The sequence below is a fragment of the Peromyscus leucopus genome, chromosome 4 (assembly GCF_004664715.2).
Source record: "Peromyscus leucopus breed LL Stock chromosome 4, UCI_PerLeu_2.1, whole genome shotgun sequence".
NCBI lineage: Eukaryota > Metazoa > Chordata > Mammalia > Rodentia > Cricetidae > Peromyscus > Peromyscus leucopus.
This window is the reverse complement of record NC_051066.1, coordinates 72,216,250-72,239,412: the sequence shown is the minus strand read 5'-3', so window position 1 is coordinate 72,239,412 and position 23,163 is coordinate 72,216,250. Positions and strand designations below refer to the sequence as shown.

At 36.5% G+C, this 23,163-nt stretch overlaps 1 protein-coding gene across 11 annotated transcripts in view; it reads right to left on the bottom strand.

Moving 5' to 3' along the window:
• Lrrc4c (leucine rich repeat containing 4C) overlaps nucleotides 1-23,163 on the bottom strand; it is a 1,322,183-nt gene that overhangs the window by 994,713 nt on the left and 304,307 nt on the right. The window contains exon 1 of one of the 11 annotated variants that reach the window (XM_028877839.2): nucleotides 3,566-4,011. The exons of the other annotated variants lie outside the window; for them this stretch is intronic. The gene's annotated coding sequence lies outside the window, so the exon portion shown is untranslated. Of the gene's footprint in view, nucleotides 1-3,565; nucleotides 4,012-23,163 lie in introns of those variants that run through there. 11 annotated transcript variants of the gene reach the window in all.

Below are 23,163 nucleotides of genomic sequence, written 5' to 3'. Positions count from 1 at the left end.
AGACTCATAAATATAAGATAGATAGGATATTTTCTTTAATTTTGCCAAATACTAGTTTTTATAAATAGACTAGATATTATAACTGTAATTCTTGCTTGATAATTGTTTTGTTATCTGTAATTTTACTATGTAAAAGTTAAAACCTTCCTTTTTAAAAAAAAGAAAAGGGGAAGTGTTGTGGGATGTTCTGCATGTTAAATGTGTTGCTCTGACTGATTAATAAATAAAACACTGATTGGCCAGTAGCCAGGCAGGAGGAAGTATAAGCGGGACAAGGAGAGAGGAGAATTCTGGGAAGTGGAAGGCTGAGTCAGAGAAACACTGCCAGATGCCATGATGAGAACCAACATGTTAAGATACTAGTAAGCCAGGAGCCATGTGGCAACTTATAGATTAATAGAAATGGGTTAATTTAAGATATAATAACAGTTAGCAAGAAGCCTGCCACTGCCATACAGTTTGTAAATAATATAAGTCTCTGTGTGTTTACTTGGTTGGGTCGGAGCAGTTGCAGGACTGGCAGGGGAGAGAGATTTGTCCTGACCATGGGCCGGGCAGGACTGGAGAAAACTCTGGCTACACATGGCATTGATAGAATTAAAAGAAATACTTAAACAGTTTGGTCTATTCCCTCCCTAGAAACCCCTTCTTTGAAATAAAATCTCAACTTAAGAACTTAAGGATAAAAACAGAGTGAAAGATGACTTTTTAAAACTGAAGCAACAGCTGAGGTGGAAAGTAACAAATATTTTTGATAGTTTCCAAGACTTTGGAACAGAAAGACTTGAAAAAGGGAAGAATCCTCCATATCAGAGCCTGAAGCTGACTACAAGGTTTCAGACACCAAACCTGGTGCCATGACTGGGTGAGATTTGTGAAATCTAAAAAGTCAACACGATTTTCATGTGGCCAAGTGCAGTCAATAGCAGATTGATGTGCAGAGCATCCCAAAGGACCAAGTGCACACTCAGACATCTACTTCTTCTGGAGATCTCTCTACACCGAGTCTAGATTGGGGAGTGTAAACAGCCTTTTGCCCACTGACCTTCAGCAAACAAGAAACAAGCAGAAGATCACCAATTACAGGAGTGCTGAAATCAGCTGGCTAAGACTGTTTTCTCAAAAGGCAAAATAATCTTGGGATGGGAAAAAAAAGAGGAAAACATAAAATCAAATTCATTCACTCAATGGTCATACCATGAAATTCAACAAAATTTTGTTTTATGCCAGTGAGCTTGCCATTTAGCAATAGATGACTAAGGTATGTGGTGAATATAAGAAGTTACTTTGGGTTTCCTCTTATGAACTTAGAAAATTTAAGAAAAATTTAAGCTGTCAACAGGAAGAAAGCACAACATTTTAATTATAATTTCTGTCAGGTTATTTTCCTCTAAGTGTTTTTTTAGTGCTAGATATCACACTATACTAATAATTCCTATTTTTTATTTGAGACCATGTTTCAAGGTTTTGTTTACCTGAACAATTCTACCTTGTTGAAACAACCAGAGATCTGTTTAACACTTCAGAGAGGGAGTATGGATATTTATCTTCAAATAATGTAAGCACCCTCGGTTTCCTCTTTTGCTTATTAAAGGAATTTGTTTTCGTAAGCAAAGAATGGATGATGGAGGTATTAAAACAACTTAGAGTTAAAGTTAAGTTCCAGTCTTTTTTTTTCTTTTCTTTTCTTTTTGGTATTTTCTGGTGTTTTGGGTTGTTGATGGTAAATTTAATAAATTCAAATAATTGTTCTACATTTTCATGATAGTATATTTCTTCAGTATTTGTAAGCAGTCAAAAGAATCTAAGTCCACATACATAATTTACCTTTTTATTGTTTATTTTGCATGTAGAGGGTAGATCTGTTTATGTAGGTGAAGGCAAATATGTGTCATAGTACACATATGGAGAATAGAGGACAGTTTATGATAGCTGGTTTTTTCTTTCCAACAAGTGGATCTGTGGGATGCAAATCAAATCTTCAGCCTTGGAGGCAAGTGTTCCTACCCACAGAGCCATTTCATAAGCTGCACATGCCTACTGTTTGTGGTCTTAAGCCTACCTGTAGACCATGAAACTAAGGAGAAGTGCAACATAATAATATGATGTCAGAGTATGATTCAATGTTACTTGACTGCCTGATGCTGTTTCCTCCCATTATGAAATTACAATATTATATATAATTACTTCATATGATATTAAATGAGAAAGTATTTAACAACTTGGGTTCTATGAAGACATCATAGAATATAATCTTATAACAATACCGAAAATGCAAGTGATATAAATAGAAAAGAAACACTTGTTTCATCTTTCTTTCTTCCTGTCTTTCTTTCTTCCTTCCTTTCTTTCTCTCTTTCTTCCTGTCTTTCTTTCTTTCTTTCTTTTTCTTCTTTCTTTCTTTCTTTCTTTCTTTCTTTCTTTCTTTCTTTCTTTCTTTCTTTCTTTCTTTCTTTCTTTCTTTCTTCCTTTCTTCATTTCTTCCTTTCTTTCTGTCTTCTTTGACTTTCTTCCAATACTGGGAATTAAACCCAGGATCTACTTCATCCTAGTAAAACTGAAAATTTAACATATCTTCTGAGACCTAAGGAAATCTTTAACTGTGACTCATGAATAATAAATAAATGAATGAATGAATAAATAAATAAATAAATAAATAAATAAAACAAACTTTGCAGTGTATACTATCAGAGCATCAAAGGGAGGAGCAGTGTTGTAGAAGTAGGATATAGCTGCAGATTTTGGGAATCCCATCCACTGTGCTCATTTGTTTGAGCTGTAGATTTACTTGAGTTGGTTTTATTCTGCATCCCCTATTATTAAGGTACAAACCTCTCAAAAAGTGCACAATTGTTCCTTGCTTAAAATTGCTTCTTTTCCCTCTTCTTCTGGCAGCTACTAAGATTCATGCTTACCTGTCCTGTTTTCCCAAAAACATTAATTATATGGTCCTTAATCTTTCCTTTAAGTCTATTTACAAATTCTTTAATTAACAAGACTAAGATTTCAAAATAGAACTCCCATTTCCCAGGCAGCTGATTCAGAATGACTCTGACCTTCATGGTCCAAGGGCATAGCAGAGCTCAGCAGCTCTTATAATGGAGGCCAGGAAGCATAGACAGTAAGTGTGCATCTTCTGTTTGTTTTGAATTTGAATTTTTATGGAATAAAGTTTGTCATTACAGATGAAATCAATTATTTCCTGGTATGTAAGCTGAGAAAATTAAAGATGTGTTATATCGACAAATAACTTTTTTTCAGTAGATCTAACTTTGTGTATTTGCCAAATTGAAGTGATTGAGCCTAGTTCTGCAATAAATATGCATAAGCCTCCTTGTATAAATTTGAATGCCTTAACCAAAGTATTTATTGTTATTAACACATTCTGTATGCTAGTGAAACACAGATAAACACACTTAAAAAAGAATCACAGTGTCTGTGTTCAGTAGATGCTCAAAAATGTTGTGTAAGCAATAGAAACTACTTCTTTAATACGATTTTTTTAAGGATTCATGCATATTATTTTATGAAGGAGTGTTTTGTTATATGTGTACCATGCATATACCTGATATCCAGGCAGACAAGAAGAGAGCTTCAGATCCTCCTGGAACTGGATTTATGGTTGATTATGAGCCACCATGTTGGTGCTGGGACCTGAGGGGAGCAACAAGTGCTCTTTATCTTTGATCATCTCCCCACCTCCCAGACATTACTTCATAGAGAAGATGTTTGTTTGACAGACACAATTTTATGATGTGACAGGTGGAAATACTGACAAGTATGACATGCCTTAGAATCCCAACACTGAGCATTTGTTTTGCTATAAATTAGTTTACATGACCATCATATACCCCTAACCAATATTTCTACCACAGTTCTTAATGAGTAACTCTTTCAAAGGTTTGACAAATGAACCACAATCATGTTACATATTTTCAAATCTCCATATTAAAATTTTCTTGCAGATCTCTGTCTCCTAAATATCACATCTTTGGTTGTATTTCCACTATCAAGATATACAACATATATATATATATATATATCAAATATATAAATCTATTCCACTATTTGCTATTTGATATTTTTTATTTAAATTAATTTTGTTTTAAATGAGACTGTGTCACTACAATAATTAGAAAATTGATATAATTTGCTGAACATGAGAAGGAACTATAAAATTTATACAATTCAATTATTATTAAATTTGCACTAGATTTTATTGCCTGTCAAGTGGTTTTTTTTTTTTTTTGATTGAATGTAGTTATGTGATAACTAAGGGAAATTGGAGTCCATTATCTTTTAACACAGGAAAAGATTAGTAAATCATAGGCATATTAACACCAAACTGGATTCTCTCTTGATAATCAAATAAAATAAAATAAAATAGAATATAGAGCTAAAAATTGATTTTGTTTATAATGATGTATCCCTACATTAGGGATCATTAAAATGCATGTCTTATTTTCCTGAGTAATGAGTGTTTAGCATAAACCTATATTTTTCAACTGAGAAATCTTGCATCAGACATAATGTATCTCCCAACCCTGTAAGCTATATGTTATTTTCACCTATTATTTTATTATACTTTTTAAAAAATATAAATATAGAGATATTTATAGATACATCTAGCTCAATCTTTCTACTTCAGTTTAGAAAACTGCCTGTTCTAGTGTACAGCTTTCCAATGCACACACAAGCTTATCTTAATGATAGAGTTTGTGCCTGGGGGTATATTATTGTAATTCATAAATGATATATTATCTCAAGTCAAAATTCAGGTGAGTTTTCCAGTTTAATTTTATTATTTTATTCACCATTTTCTTCTTAAAACACAATTTTCTCATATCGTTATATTTATTGTATCCTTAACTTTGAAGGCAAATTTCTTACATTTTATCATTCACTGAATCCATTTTAAGATTCTCTCATAGGCACTTTTCTTAACACCCTGAACGGTCCACATATTGTATCAAACTGGTTCACTGAGATTACAAATTGCATCTAAGTTATTGTAGATTACAAACCCTTTCCTTTCCACTTAACATTTAACTATGCCTGATTTGAACTCCTTTTATTTAGAATCACATGGTTCAAACTGGATATGATTGCATCTTCTCCAATAAATCCATCTAGTTCTTCTGTAACCAAGTTTCAGGTTCTAAGTTCTACAACATTTATGAAAGACTAAGATACTTTGAGGGCTGAAGTGGTACCTGCTGTAAAGTGCCTTGTAAGCACAAGGACCCATATTCTGCCTTCAGAACCTAAGGGGGAAAGTTGTAAATTATGGCATGTGCTTGTAACACAGAGCTGAGTAACCAGATCCTTTGGGCTTACTAGCTGGTGAACTTAGCTTACTTGATGAATCCCAGGCCAGAAGACATACTAAGTAGGGATGTGGGGCCGATCTCGATGTACAGTGACTCTGCCAGGGAAATTGTTCCCTGTCCCAGCTTATTCAGTATCTTCCAAATATCCCCCCAAGAAATAAAAATCTTCTCTTTATGGAATTTAAAGTCTTTCATCATATTCATTTATTTCCTAAAACCTGGACTATAGAATGTTTTTATTTCTCATTTTGCATTGATAATTAAAATTATGTTTATTAAAATGATACATATTGCAATAATAGTGACCTAAGAGAGCAAATATTAAGTATACATTCAACCTCTAAATGTATCACACATCTTAAACCATTTTTCCACTATAGATTATATTTTGTCTAGTTGTGAGTTTGCTCAAAATAAAGTAAGACATTTGAAAAGTAATTGTCTTGCAGGCAAATGGATGGATCTAGAAAAAATCATCTTGAGTGAGGTAACCCAGAATCAGAAAGACAAATATGGTATGTACTCACTCATAGGAGGATACTAGATGTGGAACAAGAATGACTGGACTGCTACTCAAATCACCAGTGAGGCAACCTGGAACACAGGACCCCAAGAAAGACACGAGGATCGCCCAGTGATGGAGAAATGGCTAAGATCTACATGAACAACCTAGACATGAGTGGGAGCAATGAAGGGCGAGGGTCGAGGGAAAGAGAGTGGGAGATCCCAGCAGGATCAAGAACAGAAAGGGAGAACAAGGAATAAGAGACCATGGCAAATGAATACCACATGAGAAAAGTAAGAAACAAAGTGCTAAAGAGGCCCACAGAAATCCACAAAGATACCTCCACAAAAGACTGCTGGCAATGGCTGAGAGACAGCCAGGACTGAACTACTCTGGTGATGGGATGGCCAAACACCCTAATAGTTGTGCCAGAAACCCCATCCAAGGACTGAGGAATCTGGATGCAGACATCCACGGCTAGGCGCCTGGTGGAGCGCCGGGAGTCTAATTAGTGAGAAAGAGGAGGGTTTATATGAGCGAGAATTGATGAAAGAAAGGTTGGATAAAGCACAGGGACAAATAGCCAAATGAATGGAATCACATGAACTATGAACTAAAGGTTGAGGGGCTCCCAACTGGATCAGGACCTCTGAATAGGTGAGACAGTTGATTGGCTTGATCTGTTTGGGAGGCATCTAGGCAGTGGTACCAGATCCTGGTCTCATTGCATTAGCTGTTTGAAACCTGGGACTTATGCAGGGATGCTTGGCTCAATCTGGGAGGAGGGGACTGGACCTGCCTGGACTGAGTCTATCAGGTCGATCTCAGCCCTTGGGGGAGGCCTTGCTCTGACCTTCGTTTCAAATGGCCCTCTCTCCATTCATATGAGTAGGTGTTTCAAATGTATCAATGTTAAGTCACAGCTCAAATTCTACATTCTCCATAAATAGTCTACTAATATCCCTCACCAAAGTATATGATCCTTTAAAAACACAATAGCATTGTATATGTATGTGTTTCCATGACAATTTTTTCCTTCGAATTAAAGTTTTCACCTTGCACAATTTATTGTCATTGTTTGAAATGTAGGTATTGTTTCTGATTCAGCTCATTATCCTTTGCAGAGCTTAGCACCAAAAGACGAAATGAGTGGTGTTATAATTCTATGTTCACAAACAATCTTTCTGGATCTTGAGACGAGAAAGTAAGGCATAGATGTCAGACTTAAATAAAATATTACCAATAATTAGAGGAAGCTTGTACATCAGCTACCTTACGATGTAATTGAACACATTTGGTACTAACATTTCTGGAGTTTCTAAAAGCTTTTTGTTTCAATACAATAAAAAGGAGGTGTTGATAAAGGATAAAAAGTGAAAAGTTTATAAGTTAGGATATATTCTAATAAAGATATAGTGTGTAGTCATCTAAGATGGTACTTTGAAGCACAGTCTCTATAGTATGAAAAATTACCATAGTGGCCAGTAGAAACAGGAAGCTAACAAATTACAATTATTGTTTAAGCACATCTATTAAAGCTTAATGGAAAAATAATACAAATTAAAATATAAATACGGAACAACTGTGGGTGGTTTATTCCCTTTATTGTTTATCTGATTCAAATTTTCAACCAAGACTATGTTTTAATATCATGATAGCGGTGAAATAAAATGTATTTTGTTATTTTTAAACAAAGTTGCTCAATTTAAATAAATTGAATTAATCTCCTTTTATTAAGTAATTACTCTATTAATCACTACTGAATAGGACAATGTGATAAAAGCCTGGTGCAAATCACTGCACTATTGTTAGTTCCTGGAATAGTAATGAGGATACAGATGATTTATTTTAATGTAAAAGATGCTTGACTTTCTGCTTCCAATCCAAAGAGCATATCAATTAGAAGATAGCTAAATATGTGATCTCAAACTTAGCATAATGATCTGGCTCAGAAAATGAAATTACTATCTTTTTCTTACTAGATATCTGGGACTTAAAATGGTTTTTAGGTACCTACTTTTTAATCTATGTGAAGAAAAAGAGACTAAATGCAAACAAAGGCAGTGGCCATTGGTAGTAATCTCTTAAATGTGACCCCATACAAAGAATGTGATGGTTTCTAGAGATTAAGGGCATCGCAATGACACTGGACAAATACATTCTACACTCAAGGTATTGCATCCACCAAAACATCACTCTTTTACCATACAAAGAGAACTCTGAGGGATGCACAGCCTGTGGAAACAGATTTCTCAGGAGAGAAAAAATAGTTAAAAGACCAGGAATCAACAACACCTTTAGAGAAGCTAAAATTTTCTTGATTTCTAATTGCTTGATGTGTCCATCTGGGTAACCATCTTATGAATCTCCTCCTTGGACCATCAACAAAATTACAAAGTAATTTTTTTTAACAGAAGTACACTCTATTCACTGTTCTCCTACAAGGATGATTTCAAGACCCCCTAGAATAACTTATATTCATAGGCAGTACTAAGTCCCATATACATTGTGTTTTATCCTCTACATCATCCATAATAATTGATAATAAATTCAGTTTATAAATCAGGCAAGGTAAAACAGAAGCATCTGATAACAAATATAACAAAAGAATTTCCCACAATGTTGGTTATATGACTCTAATGTCTCCCTTTGGAAATATCACATAAAAAAGAAAATTACCCTGTTTTTTCTGGTAATATGAGATGATACAATGCCTACAGGATGAGTTGAAGTGAAGAAAAAGGGATGGGAATAATGGGGGAACACAAGGTGTCTAAATATGGATCATTTCAGCTATAAAAGCTTGACATTGAATTGAACCAAGTTGACTGCCAAACAGATCATGGGTGGTAGTATTTAGAGCATGGATGGCTCAAGTCCTGAGCAGGACAAAGAGGGAGGTAGCATGTACTTTCAATGAACTGCTTCCCTGAAATGAATGATGTGGAATTTAATACTCATGAAATGCTAATTTCTGAAACTTCAACCTTTAATATTGTAGAAATTCAGTTGACCACAGGTGATTGAAAATGCTAATAATAAAAGTATGCATAAGGGGATCATTACACTACTGTAAGTATTGCAACAGAGTGTCAAAAACTGGCTGATTTAAACAGACTGAAAAGCTAGAAATTCCAAGCCAAAGTGATAGTAGGGTACCAGCCCCTGTGAAACCTCTGAGGTTTAGACCCTTCTGTTGTTAGTCCTCGTATAGTATACCTTTCCTTTCTCTATTCTTCCTTCTTCTCTTGCCTCCTCTGCCTGCTTTCCTCTGTCTCTTCATACATTCTCTTCCCTCTCCTATCTTTCCTGCCCTGCTATGCAGCCCGGGCTTACCTAAAACTCAGAAAATACTGATTTCTATTCTTTGATTGCTTAGCTTCCATGCACTTTGGCCTCTTCTAGGAAAGACAATAGTCACTGTATTCAGTGCCAAATCTCGTCCACTGGGAGCACATTATAACCTACTATATCTATAAAAATTCCATGCAAAAACAAGAAAATATTCTGCAGATGTGGGGGTAAAGATTTATCATATCTTTTCAGCAGTCACAATTCAAACAACAATAAATAATGAGAAATGGAGGCCTCTATGCAAACAATAAAAACAAAATTAAAATGAAAAAGAATGATGACAACTTTGTTCCTTCTTTTTAGTAACACATGTATTGTTATGGAAAGTTGATTAGTGGAAAATGAATTTATTTCATTTGAAAAATCTATGAGTTAATGACTCATTTAAAGAAGCTATGGATAATGTGTCTGACTCACACATGCAAACACACACACACACACACACACACACACACACACATACACACACACCTGACTCTAAAATCATGTCTACTTCACTGAGATGAACACATGGCTATAAAGAGTGTGTGTCTAATTTTCTTTATCTGTGACATTGAAAAATTGATTTTCTTCCAACATGTTAAAAAAAACTTTATGATTTTGCACTTTATTGGGGAATTCTACTCCTTCCTAAACCAGCAGTTTCATTTTGGTCTCAGTGTCACATAAGTACTAGAAAAAGAAAAACAAATTTTTAACCTAGAGAAATAGTGAAAGAGAGTAGAGAGAAAAAGCACAGACTGGCATTTAGGAACAATAGAAGCATGTAATAAAACAAAGGAAAAGAGGCCATGCATTCATCAATTTACAATCGGTTTAAGGAACACAAGTTAAGAGTGTGAGCATCTTCCTATTTCATGAATTTTCTGAACAGAATTTTAATCCTATTGCCCCTGCAGTACTGATCTACTTATGCTACATATGAGTATTATATATGAAATTAGAATACCAATGCAATTCTATATAATGATAAAGAACAGATAAGATTATTTATTATTAAATCATCCAGTCAGACCTGTATGTAATATGTGTGTTAGTTTTTGTCTATTTGGCAAAAGCTAGAGTCATCTGACAAGACGGAACTTTAACTGAGAAAATTGGTTGGTTTTCTCATCATCAGAGTGTCTTGTAAGGAAATCATTTTTTTTATTGACACTTGATGTGGCAGGGCCCAGCCCACTGTAGGTAGAGCCAACCATGGGCAGGTGGTCCTAGGATGTGTAAGAAAGCAAACCCAGCAAGCCAGAAGAAGCTAGCCAGTAACCATTGTTCCAGCATGCCCTGACTTGACGATAAAAGACTACTACCTGTTAGCTGAAATAAACCCTTTGTCCCCCAAGATGCTTTTAGTCATGGTCTTTATTACAGGAGTAGAAACCTAACTAAGACACGATAAGTGGATTGTCAAGAAATTCAAGTGTGCCTTCCTTCTATTTATTGCTTTTTCTGTTATATTAATATGCAAAGGCACGGTGGTTAAATTTGGTTGTCAAATTGATTGGACACACTTCTGGTTAAGTCTCTAGGACTAGTTGGGTGAAAAGTAGGTAGGACAGACTGAGTGGAAAAAAAAAAAAAAAACTCCCTCAGAGATCATGGTGTGTTCAGGCAGTGGTCCAGAATTAAGGGGATCTAAGGGAAAATCTCTTGCCTTTTGCCTGTTTAACCTCGCTTCTTTCCCGTGAGTGCATTTATTCTGTTGCTATCATCATTGCTACCATCTTCTGCTGTCTTATGAACCAGCATTATATGGCTTTCCAACACTAACTGAAGAATTATGGTATATCAGGTATCCTCCAAGCCTTCATTACCATATTGTGATTTCTGAGTTATCCAGATTTATGTCCTAAGCAACTAGCAGATTCTTAGCCTTTTTTACCATACCAGCAATCATTATTTGGTAACCCATCATGAATTATGTAAGCCAACTAATAAGTCTCCTTTGTAATGTGTTCATTATTTCAGTTATGTTTCTTTAGAGAAACCTAATACATATAGATATTTTCAGTGTCTCTGAAAACTCAAGAGATAAAACATGTTTATATAAAAGTTTGGAAACATTGTAGCTAAAATGTTAAGCTTTTCATAAGAAATACATTATGCCCCATGAGTCTTTTTGTTTGTTTGTTTGTTTGGTTGGTTGGTTGGTTTTGTTTTGAGACAGGGTTTTTCAGTGTAGCTTTGTTCCTTTCCTGGAACTCACTCTGTAGCCCAGGCTGGCATCGAACTCACAGAGATCCACCTGGCTCTGCCTCCCGAGTGCTGTGTCACCACTGCCTGGCTCCATGAGTCTTTTGTAGGGTTTACAATTACTAACCTTAAATGAAATCTAGACAGCCACTACTTGTTAAGTATAGACTGTCTACCTGTGCATCTGGTTACACATATATCCATGCATCTATCAATGTATATGGACCCATCCATTCCTCAGGTTATTCAGTTACTCAAACTCAAATGTCTATTATTATCTTAGCAAGTGATCACTGGAGTTGATACACATTGAAGATTCTACATTTGATTTGAGGAAGTGTATTCTAATGGAAGAAAACAGCTTGAGTAAACAGAGGAGATAGCGAGATTGCTGGTTTTGTTTGTTTCTTTGTTTGTTTGTCTGTTGCTACAGCAAGCCCTGGGAATGAAGTTTTGGTATGTGGAGGCATAAGAAGGTCCTGGGGGTGGGAGAGGGTTCACTGGAGGTAATGTCCAAGAGTGGTCCTAGAACACAGCACACTACATGCAAAGGTGAGTTCTGTGCTGAGAATCAGAGTGTTAACTCTGTATTACCCAAATGGGTAAGAGATGAGGTAGTGCTCGGATATACAGAGAATGACAGACAGGTAGTAAATACGAAATACCCAACAAAATATCAGCACACATATTAGAAAGTACGACTTTGCCTAAGAAAAAGAAACTAAAGAAAAATATTGCATTTACAGCTTCTTCGTGTTGAAATGGTATCTTTCTGAGACAGTGGTTATTCAAAGTCAGAGTCTTAATGAAAAGGTAAGGAACTTAAATAATTAGGCTGGGACTCCTTTTCTATCATGGTTCTGTAGACTTGGGATAGACTCCCAACTTTTAATATCTCCATTCTTCTCATTTCCTAACTTACTAACAGTCAACTTACTACAATTCCTGTAATCACAAATTTACCTCTACCTATTACATTTACCAACTGTTTGCAGGTAAATATGTTGGAATTGCATATGCAATATAGTTGGTCATGAATAAAATCATTCTCCCAATATCAGCTTCAAATGTGTCAGATCTTTGACCTAAATTTGAGTGTTTCACAATATATGTAAAAATGTATGACTTTAGTTCACTTAAGGTGACCCTTTCGAGGGACCAGGCACATGCATATTTGTGGATCATGCTACCTGAATGTCTCCCATAAAACCAAACACATAGAGTAGGTGAGAAAAGAATAACTGTTTTTATTCAAGACTGCAATCACATTATAAACTAGATGTGGTAGTTTATTTCTGTAATTCTAGCACCTGAGAAGGTGAGACAAGAAGAGTGTTAAGACTTCAAGGCCAGCCAGGACCACAGTTTCTTCTAGATCAGCAAGAACTACACAGTGAGATCATGTCTGTAAATAAGTAAATATGCTAGGGAGACATGTTAGTAAAGTGTCTACTGTTCTAGCATGAGTATGGAGTTGTGGCTTGCTTTTATAATTCCAGTGTTAAGGAGACAGACAGGAGGCTACCTGGGATTCCCTGGCCTGTCTGTCTACTTACTACAGGTCCTGGTGAGACACATTGTCTCAACAAATAATGTGCGTGGTTCTTTAAAAATGACAGCAAAGCTTGTCCTCTGCACTCCATACACAAGTACACTATCTGTACAAGTACCCACACATACTTTTAAACTAAAATACAAAAATAAATCAAACCACACTATGATCGTTCATTTTGAGGGAAGTTCTGGGAACAGGAAGGCTGAGTCAGCAGAAGCCAGCCTGCCCTCCAGGGAGCAGCATGTAATGGCACACAGGTAAAGCCACTGAACATGTGGCAACATCCACATTAACAGAAATGAGCTGAGTTTAAATGTAAGAGCTAATCAGTGGTAGGCCTTAGCTAATGGTCAAGCAGTTTTAATTAATATAAGCTTCTGAGTGATTATTTTATAAGTGGCTATGGGGTCCATGGGGCTGGGCAGGACCAGATAAAACTTCAGCTACAAAAAGTGTAATGTTTTATATTATATAGGCACCACTTTAAACAAGAGGCATGACAAACACATACTTTTTTAATCATTCATATGCTTACTAAGTGGTTTTGTTCATGTTTCCAGAATGTTCTGAGTTTACTTGGGCTAGACAGGAGCTATGTAAAGTGATAATGGGAAAGTATTAGTGAGTAGTCATTTTGAAAATAAAATAATCCTCAACCAAAAAAAATACATCTTGAGATGAAAATTGATTCATGAAAACATATGGAAGCAACAAGATAAATATGGCAGTGTGTATCTACCCGCTACTCCATTTATCATTTTTTGTCAGCCTTCAAACATTTCTCCCAAAGTGTGAAATACAATTTGAGAAAAAAAAATTAAGAATGTGTCACAGACAAGCTTTAATCTGAAAGATTCATCTGTCAGTCTGAGGCCAAAACTATGGCAAATTTGACTTTAGAATTTGGAGGATTTGCCTGTGGTTTGGGTTCCCAGGTGGTAATGACAACAGAATGTTATCTTAAGCCTAAATTATTCTTTCCTATCAGCTGCATTGGGTTCACCCCTTGGGTGATGGTGTAGGTCTCACGAAATAAAATAGCTAATGGAATAAACCACAGCATGCAAGGTATAGCAAGATCTTTAATCTTTTTATTTATCCATTAGTTTGTTAGTTTACGTACCTACTTGCTTCATATTATACAAATGGTAACACCTGACAATCTAAGGGAGTATTATAAATTTAACTTGGAGGAGTCAAATCTGCACAGGGCACTAATGTATTCAAGCTGATGACTTGAAATCTTACAGCAGTTGCTGAAAATGAAGGCACACCTTCAGAGGACTGGTCATGTCTCTCTCTAGGTGGATGGAATACAGGTGAAGCAATTTAGTCTGGCACCTGTGGTTTTGCATGCTACAGGGGAAACAAAAGATGATCTGGGACAACAGAGAAGCAGAGTGGGAAGGGACTGTTGAGTTTCCCACTTAAACAGTTTGTTACAAAAGATTTTTGGCCTACAATGTAGACTTAGAAAGCAATGAATGGGGCATGCTACATTATCTGATACTAACATTGGAATAGAGGATATTTAAACAGGACATGAAGGTGATAAGACTAAATGACATTCCTAAATACAAAATATGTACAAAACAATTTCTTGAAGTCATTTTGAAAAGACCTCTGTGAAGGCAATTGTACCAGATGTCAGCTGTTAAGATTGTATCAGTCTTCTTCCCTAAGTAGATAATCAGAAAGCCCACTGGGGACAGAAACATTTCAGTTAAGTTCCAGTGGGCTCTAAACAAGCATTCTTTATGTATAAAAGATTACCACTGGAAAAGACTGTTATCATTATAAAAAACACTCTTCCCCAAGGGGGAGCTCAAGTTTTTCTTTAATTAAACTTCCTCCTTTAAAAACAAAGCAAAGGACATCTGTAGATAGAACTCTTAAATCTTAACAACACTTTACTTTCCCTTAACAGTCATGGCATACATAACTCATCCTTGTATATCTGCAAGTTTTTTATTTTATTTTAAAAGAGAAAACAAACACATCTGTCTTCTTTAGAAAGTAAAGGGAACATATGTCTAAAAGCCATATCTACAAAATTTCATTCTTGTTTGGCTGAATAAAATACTGCTTCTAAAATAAAGAGAAAACAATTGCATAGCCATCATTTCATATAGTCACGTGTCTCTTGCTGATTAATTAATTTCCTAGAATTGTATTATTGGGTACTCTTGTGGTCAAATTTCATGAAATTTTAAATTACTCCCTTTGGAAATTACAACCCACAGCCTACACAGGTATTTGGAGTAGCTTCTGCTGTATATGCAAACTGTTGTTGGCCAAAATGTCATCCCATGGCATATGTCAGCAGACTGAATCAACTGTAACTTGCAGTTAACAACAACAAACAATGAGAATCTGTTCATAATCCTTTCATAACAAGGGTCTTTAGTGAGGTGTGAATTTGAACAATGATATTGTGTCATTCTTTATGATTTCACATGCTAACTTGAGTTGCAGAGGTTTACATAAGCAATTATGAACAAAATGAGAATATGCTGATTCATTTATGATGATATTATGAAAGAGACCATACAAAGAGACAATGAGAAATTGGAAGAGAAGGACAAATGGGAAAGTATAAAATAGCAAGAACTAAAAACTAGAACAAGACAAAACAAACAGACAAACAAACAAACAAAAAACCCTCATTTCTTTACAACTATGTTGTCTAAGCACCAAAAAGCCTATCCATCAATAACCTAGGAACATAGCCAGCAGAATCCTCAAGTTAGTTCAGGGCATTCTCCAGGTCTCAACAAAGCCTTAGGTTAATACCTTCATTTTTAATGTAGATGCATTTCTTTCTTTCTTTGAATGAAATTCTGGTCAGAAGCTCTACATGGTATACACAGTAAATCATCCTCTTGCATGATACTTGCAGTAAAGCCGATTGTGCTGTAGCCTTTGCTGAATCCTCCTTGTCCTATAATGATTTTTACTGAAGACATGTGACTGAAGGAGGCATTGAGTTACCTTGCTCCAGGGAAATATTTTCTACCTCATGTTTTTTCAAGCACCCAACACATGGAATAGTCTTCTCTCTGCTTTCTAATCATTCTGGTTTTGACATCAGAGTAAAACCAGGGCCACTTTCGTATAAGAAAGACTTGGATTTGAAAGTTCCCATTGTGATTGTAGGTACTTTTCAACATTTCTGACAGCTTCTTCAACTGTAAGTGACTTACTCTTCTCATTCAAAGAGCACTACTAATTACCAAAAAAGTTGCATGGAACATATGACATTGTTGAAACTGAATTCAGTCAGCCTTGTGACCATGAAATGCACTGATGGTTCGAAATGACCCTCAGAAACTACATTACTAGCATCCCTTTTGTGTCCCTGGAAAAGAAAACGAACCAGTCTTCCTCATATGACTCCAATAAGATTAAAAATGATCACTCACTTGCCTGTGTCTGAGACACAGATTCTAGACTCAAATGTTTTCCACATGTGATCTTAGTGACCTCGTGGTACCATATGCTTATTATTCATAAAATTTTTCTTCACTGAGATCCCTGAACTTTAGAATACCTTCCTATATAGTCAGCATAGAATAAAGAAGAGAAAAGCACACTTTGGTATGAAAATTCTTCAGTATTTTTTCTGTTCAGATCACCTTATTTACATTACCTCATTTATACGTGTACTTGCTCACATGAAATGGTTTAATCTCATTTACTCTTTTCTGTAAAAGAAAATATCCTTTCTTCCTAATTGCATGGTCAGAAAGTCTCTCACATTGAAAGAATCCTTCTTCATTCAGTTCACATGTCTGTTCTCCTACAAATAATAATAATTAATAATAATAATGATAAGAATAATAAATAGCAATGATGATGATGGTGACAATCTCTCTTTAAAGGTTTCTCCTTACCTAGTCAATATTGTTTTTTTTTTTTTTTTGCTCTAATTACATTGCTAAAGAGTGAAGGGGGCATGAAAATAGCCATAGCCATATAGTTTATAGTTACTCACTGGTTCTCTGCTAGGGAGAAAGTCCAGGAAAGCACACATTTTTACATTATAGACTAAGAAAGAATCAGACATAATAGCATAAGGAATGAGATATAGGGGGCATTTAGATTTCCCAAAGCAAACCTAGTAGTATTATGATTGACATGTATCAGCAGTTATAAACAACAAAGCCAGTAGCTGGGAGAATAATATAGAAATGTTGATTTAAATTTTGTGAGTCAGAACATGTTTTAAGAATATAGCATTTTATGCCGGGCGGTGGTGGCGCACGCCTTTAATCCCAGCACTCGGGAGGCAGAGGCAGGCGGATCTCCGTGAGTTCGAGGCCAGCCTGGGCTACCAAGTGAGTTCTAGGAAAGGCGCAAAGCTACACAGAGAAACCCTGTCTCGAAAAACCAAAAAAAAAAAAAAAAAAAAAAAAAAAGAATATAGCATTTTAAGTCATGCTTCCTTTAGCCTCTACTCCCTAGCTAAAACCACTATATGAAATCTACACAACAATCAACACACAAGGCTAGAAGTACCATCTTTGTCGAGCTTAAAGCAAATCTCTTTTGTTTTCATTATTCTACATAAACAACATTGGCTAAGATGTATCTAAAGAATAGTAGGATCCAGCTGCCTTAAAATGTTAGAGACGTCTTATATCATTTTTGTTGTTGTTGTTGTTTTGGTTGGGTTTTTTTTTTTTTTTTTTTTTCTTGAGACAGGGTTTCTCTGTGTACTCTTGGTGCCTATTCTGGATCTTGCTCTGTAGACCAGGCTGGGCTTGAACTCAGTTATCTGCCTGACTCTGCCTCCCGAGTGCTGGGATTAGAGGCATGCACCACCACTGACTAGCTATGTCTTATATCATCTTGAGTGAAGTAATTCAGACTCAGAAAAACAAACATGGTATGTACTCACTCATAAGTGTATACAAGATGTAAATTAAAGGATAATCAAACTATAACCCACAGCTCCAGAGAAGCTAGGAAACAAGGAGGACCTTAAGAGGGACGTACGGATCACCTTGGGAAGGGGAAACAGAGGAGATTCCAAAGAGTCAAGTGGGGATGGGGGGAGGTAGTAGAGGGTAGAGGAGGGGGCATGAGAACATGAGGGAACAGGATGGTCGAGCTAGGGGAGGAACAGAGTGGGAGAGCAATGAAATAGGTATCTTGATAGAGGGAGACATTATGAGTTAAGGGAGAAACCTGATGCTAGGGAAATTCCCAGGAATCGGCAAGGACTACCTCAGATTAGTCTACTAGCAATAGTGGTGAGGGGGCCTGAACTGGCCTACCCTGGTAATTAGATTGGTGAATACCCTGTCATCGTAGAGCCTTCATCCAGTAACTGATGGAAGTAGATGCAGAGATCCACAACCATGCAACATGACGAGCTCCTGGAGTCCAGTCGAAGAGGGGGAAGAGGGATTACATGAGCAGGGTGGGGGTGGAGAGGGTGGAGGGTGGGGGTGTCAAGATCATGATGGGGAAATCTACAGAAACAACTGAACCAAGCTCAAAGGAACTCATTTAACTTTAGACTGATAGCTGTGGAACCTGCATGGGACCAGACTAGACTGCCTATGGGAGACATTTGTGTAGCTGCATCTGTTTGAGGGGCCCTTGGCAGTGTGATCAGGATCTATTCCTGGTGCATGACCTGGCTTTCTGGATCCCATTACCTATGGTCAGACACCTTGCTCACCTGATAAAGAAGGGAGGGGCTTGGTCCTGCCTCAACTGAATGTACCAGGCTTAGCTGTCCACCCATGAGAGAACTTACCCTATTGGAGGAGGAGCAGGAGGAGGGATGAGAGGGGGATCTCTGGTGTTAGTATGTAAAATTAATTTTTAAAAAGTTAGAGAGGTTTTCTCCCAGAGTTTTAAATAATTAGCTAAATGACACTGAATTTCTTTGGATGCCACATGATTACATATGCTATTGGAAAGTAAGCTGAGTCAGCTGCCATCATTTCTGTTCACAATCCCATCAAACTGTACTTCTTAAATATTAGTTCCCATTTATTAATACAATATGTGCCATCCCCAGAATGACGCGATTAAAAATAAGACTCACAAAAGAGGAAAGCATTTGATAAACAGCTATGGGTTCCAAATTACTCATCGGTGCACCTACAGAACTGATGAGCTAAACTTGGATTGAAATGATGGAAGAGTAAAATTACCCCCTCCTGCTCTAAAGGTCATCAGTTGGCTTTACCTTCGGTGAGACAATCAGTCCATAGCTCTTGCTGTGGTTCAGAAGGCTGTTGCATCAATCAATGAGGACTGCAGGATTGTGGAAGCCATGACCTCCACGTTCGGAGAGCTCCTGCTTCAGGGACAGAGTGCCTCAACGTTACCGTGTAGTAGCAGTAGATTAAAGCCCTGTTTAAACAGCTAGAACGGACGCTGGAGAGATGGCGTAGTGTTTGAGAGTGCTTGCTATTGTTGCAGAGAATAAAGGTTCCATTTCCTAACATCCACAAAGCAGCTTTCGATCACACGGAATTTCCAGTTCTAGGCAAAAGTTTAGAGAAACACACTCATACACATTAAATAAAAATGAATAATTAAGTTATGTTTTGAAAAAATTAAAAACATACAAAGACTAGAATTCTAGACTCCTGGGTGTGTGTTTCACTAGATTAGGAATGGGGCCCACTTATTTGATTCATTGAAAAAAAAATAAAAAACCTTTTTTATTTAGATCTGGTTTTATTTTATGTGTATGGGAATTTGCCTCCATGTATGTTTGTTTACCATATCCATGCAGTGTCCACGAAGGCCAGAAGAAGGTAGGACCTCTGGAGCTGTACTTACAGACTATTGTTCATCTCCATATGGGTGGTGAGAGTCAAACCTGGGTCGTCTGGCTGAGCCCTTTTGGCTCAGAGCCATCTCTCCAGCCCCACATTTGAATATCTAACAAGCTCACAGGAGATGTTGCTGTTGACATCTAAGTACTTTGGAAACTACTTGGTTACATTGGGTATGGTGGTCATATTAACAGTGTTTGAGTCATTTTTAGCATTGGATAGAAGTTTTCCACTGTTTTTCATAAGATTCAACTGTGTTTTTAAGTTTTAGAAATAGAGGTAGACACTAACAACAGAATGGTTGCTGTTATTGAATGGACAATCATGTTAAACTCTAGATTACCTCCAATAACAACAAAAAGCTTACAAATTTAAATCAATCAATATCCTCTATGTTTTGATATAAAAGAGACACATTAAAATTCAACTTGGAGACTTCAAGTTGTTTGTGTTAAAAAAAAAATCACGTTTGTCAAAGTGCTCTGCTACCATGGTAGTGACTTACACAAATGCAGTTAAACAAAAGCAAGCATTTCCCACTTTAGTGGAGAGAAGCAATGTGCATGTCATTCTTTTCAGAAGACAAGAAATGTGTTCTGATTATTGATAGAATAATAAGGCTATATTCTTTTCATAAGAATAACAGGTCTTTTGTGTTACAGAAAATTTAAAGCGTAATCCTTGTAATCCTTTCTTGTCTTACGTCTATCTTAACCATTTTATTTTGGTATCAGAAGAGAGAAGACAATGGAAAGCTGTATAATGTGGAACAAAGAGTGTTTTTTTTAATACTACAATATCTCTAAAACCAATGAAGAGTAAAATAAACTTATATGACTCCAATTTGAGTTCAACAAATGTTATAAAATACAAGCAAAACTCCAAATCATGTACTTCACATTGGCTTTGAAAATCTTGACGATATCCTTGACACTCTCTCCTCTGTTTTCTCCCTTCCACTATCCTCCCCTCTCTTTTCCTTGTCTATCCTCTCCTCCTATCCCTCTGGTCTAGTCTCCCTCTCCAGGTTCTTCTTATATTTCCAGGTTGATCTTGACCTCCTAAGCTAAATTAGTCATCTGCTTTCAGCTTCCTAAATGTCTAGGATTGTAGGTATAGTACACATTAGCCAGGTCCTAGCTATTCAACTTAAACTACAACTTATCACAATTAGCAAGGCATGCTGAGAGAAGTCAATAACCCTATCATCTGGGAAGCAAGGAGCTCAAAGGTTCAAGGTCAGCCTTAGCTACTTAGGAAGGTTTAAGTTGTACTGGGCTACATGAGCCCAATTTTAAAAATTCAAAATGTGAAAAGAAAATTCAAAATGTGAAAAGCAATAATTAAGAATTTTAATTCAAGGGCCAGAAAAGCCCTTTATTATGTTTATATTAATGTGAATGTCAATATGACCTTTAATTTCTGTAGATGTAAAACATGGTTAGATTAATTTCTCAGTAAATGAAATAAGATAAGAAGGGCTGCTAGTATCTTTCAAATGCCAGTTTGTCCCAGTGTTTCTTTCAAAACAAACAGAAGAGACAGGTTAAAAGTGGAACTAGCAACAGTTTCAGTGGAGATTCCTAAGCTAAGGAAGGGAGGTGAGTCTATCAGGAGGATGGGAGATACTTCTTTAAAATATCTTATCTAAAAGTAATCTCCAAAATAAAGGATCCATAACAGTAGTTATCACTCCTAGCTACAGTGTCTGGAAAATGACCAAACCCTTCATCCTTGGTGTGGATTCAAGTCCAGATTAATGAAATCATGCTCTGTGGGTATAGGATCAACTGAGTTGAATTAAAGCTTCCTAGATAATTCAAATGTGCAGGGGAAGTTGAGAAAAATGAACTGAAAAGCAAGATTGTTCCTTGTGCCTCTTTAGTAGTAATCTCTCTCCATTTATTCTGCCACATATCTGGTGAAAGCCAGTGTCCACACAGCGTTTTTTGCACAGTCCAAGGAAATGTCAGTTGGCTTTAAACCTGTTTTGTGTTCAGTAAGCAATTAAGAATTAGAAAATGAAAAGGAAGCCACTTGTTCAGTGCCACTTGCAATAATCGCTATTTCTAAACACGGTGCTGGCCAGGAACTTTTCGATTCAATCACCTTACCCATTATCCTACAGAAGAAGAGAAGATGGAAATGATGTTGAACAAGGCAAATGAAACCATAAACCAGAGCTGCTCAAGATGGAATGTAATGTTCACTCTGCTCTGCTGTGACGCTCAGCTGGGAATAGAATGGCTGTAAGCAAGGATACAAAATGATTGCTTTCCAAGGTAGCCTCAAAGCAGAAAATGGCCATTGAAACGGGACATGACAGGACAAAACACTCCAGACACCACTTCACAGTCCAAGGACACAATGCATGATGTAAAATGAAAAGCATAAGCACAATTTTCTTTTCCTTTTATGGGACAATATTAAACTAGAAGGAACATTATTCACACTTCTTTGCCTAAGGTATACAAATATTTATGCCTAAACACAATGAAAAACGAGAGATATTAACGCTTTGCTTAGCTCCCACTATTTTTTTGGTAAACAACACAAGCTTGCTCCATGAATGAGTTCTACATCTGTAGACTCAACCAAAACATGACTTTAAGATCAAGTAGAAAAAAAATTCCAATAGATTTTTAAAAAGAAAACCTTTGATCTCAGCCTTACACAAGATGTACATGATGAGAAAAAAAATACAGATTAGGAAAGAAATATATAAATGCTGACAAAAATGCCACATGGATGCTGATGTGTGCTGTACAGTTAGGCATGTGTACAATGGAAATTGTCTGATTAAATACAATACAGTGCATAATAATTATTTTCTAGCACTTGTACTATTTACCATAAGAAGTCTAGGACCAAGTTGGTGTTTCTGGAAGGATGTGTACATATTATACATTAACAGTTACTATCATGATTTATGAGGATTGGTTCTAAGAATGCGCTTGAGCCAAAAGTTTTGTGTGTCCTCATGGTTTTTTTTTTTTTTTTAATATAAAACAGTACAGGATTAACATAAAACTCACATGCTTCTTCCTGTGTATACCTTAAATCACCCTTAATTCTTTCACTTAACTATGGTGATATTTTAATTGTACTGAAATGTAATTTTATTTGTATGTTAATAAATAAAGTTGCCTGGGGGTCAGAGCTAATAGCAAGCCATAGCAGAAACTGGGCGGTGGTGGTGCACGCCTTTAACCCTAGCTCTTGGGAGACAGAGCTAGGTGGATCTCTGTGTGTTCAGGGATACAGCCAGCATGGAGACACATGATTTTAATCTCAATACCAACCATAGAAGACCTGGAGGTCTGTACAGACAGGCAGTGAGGAGGAGGTCATGTGGTTGGGTTTACAACGAATGAGAAGGCAGAATAGAAAGTCTATAAAAAAGACAAACAGACAAGAAGTAGGTCT